The following is a 2,040-nucleotide window of genomic DNA, read 5'->3' as shown; positions in this document are numbered from 1 at the left end:
ATATATATATATATATATATATATATATAAAGCATATCTGAGATGAATGTTTATTCATTTTGTTTTTGCAAATTGAATTTCATTTGTTAGCAAACCAAATATTGCTATTTTAAAAATATATATAATCCCGGTTTTTTATTACGTAATTTCTGTCTATTACGTCTAATAATAACCGAATTGCAATTTTCTTATGAGATATACCTAAAAAGAAATATCTTAATAAATAAATAAGACTGATATTAAATTTTGGGAAACTAATAATTAACCGAGTTATTGGATATAATAAGCTCACGTCAAGTTGAAGGGATACCTCACAGTAAAAATACTTCAAACTGTATAAAAAGATTTGGAGGAAAAATTATAGTAATACTGTCAGTCAAACAAATACAAAATACAGATGCTATTAAATACAGAAGTACAAAGCATACAAAAATGAAGAAATATAATATACGTTAATGTTAAACGTGTTAATCAATAGATAATCTAGAGATAGGTTAACACATACATGCACACACATAGACATACGAGCGTGTATGCATATGTAATTGCATACACATACAGATAGAAGAGGAAGTGAGGGTCAGAGATAGAGAGAGAGAGAAGGAGTGATAAATTGCTGATACATTAGCAGATATGGTATACATAGAAATGCATATGGTTTTTGGGAGAAATGTATTTATGTATGTATGTATGTATGTATGAATACATACATACGTATACATTGAAATACACTGACGGGCAACATTATAATATTCAGCGAAATTCTCCGAGAACTAGGATTGTCTAAAAAATCAAATTTAAATTTCAAACTGGCTTTGAGAAAATAGAATAAAATAATCGTATGCTGCCTGCTGAAACCAAGTATTTTCTGGTGAATGTCTTCAATCTAATTGCCATTGCAGGTTTGCGAAATTCCAAATTATAGGCATACACCACATCATTTCTTTTAGATTGCTGAATTTTGATAACAGACTCTTTGCAAAAATAATCTGAAGGCAAAATCACAAAAGAACAAAACACAACAACAAATTATAAAGAATTAAACCAAACTGAAAATAGATTCAAAATTAAGCATTTCTGATTTCTATTTTAGTTATATATTTTTCTTGATTGTTTTCTCTTGTTTTTGTATTTATATTATCTTGGAATTCTTTGTCAGTGCGAAATTTTATATGTGTTGCCTGTCTGTGCTGAGGGTGTATTAGACTCGTTAATTTCCATGATTGTGCATATTTAAATCTGTATTTATTGCGAATACTGTGAGGTGTATGAAATTTCTAAAATATTCAACGAAATATCCAACTTTACACACACAGACATACACACACACACACACACACACACACACATGCATACACTCACATAGCTTTAAACCGCCCTTATATATTGATCAGGGCGCCTAAAACCTGATGGTTATGGATTATGTTTGACATATCTCATAGACAATTTTTTTCATATGCATATGTTAAAGTTTTACGTGCTGTTTCAAATGTGGCAATACATTGCTATCCCGAATTTGAGTGTTTGATATATACATATAAAACGAAAATTCGTACGTGTTTCCTTCAACGAAGATTGTGTATGTTTGTATGTGTGTTTTTCTGCGTGGAAATGCATGTATGAGTGCTCGCGCGCGTGTGGATGTGTTTACGTGTATATCGGCGAGTGTTTACGAGTATTTTTCTGCCTCAATTTATGAATTCATTTGTATGGAATTTGACATATTCCAAGAGAGTGGGACAAATATTCGGAGAGTGACATAATAACAGGAACTAGGTTAAAACGTAAGCATAAATGCACATTATTCTCTTTCTGAATTATAATAAACTACAAATAAACTCCGAACTGTCCACCGTCGCGTTTGAGAACCGACTATTTGAACAACATGTTCCTCCTTGGTTTCTGTTGTAATGTACGTGCACCGTTACATATATATTTGGGCAAATTTCATCTCTTATTTTAATAGGATATCAGTAAGTATACCTTGCTCAAACTAATCATTCCGGCTACACAGTAGAATACTTACTTACTATATATATA

This window comes from Octopus bimaculoides, chromosome 4, assembly GCF_001194135.2.
Source record: "Octopus bimaculoides isolate UCB-OBI-ISO-001 chromosome 4, ASM119413v2, whole genome shotgun sequence".
Lineage (NCBI taxonomy): Eukaryota > Metazoa > Mollusca > Cephalopoda > Octopoda > Octopodidae > Octopus > Octopus bimaculoides.
Note: the sequence above shows the minus strand (reverse complement) of the source record.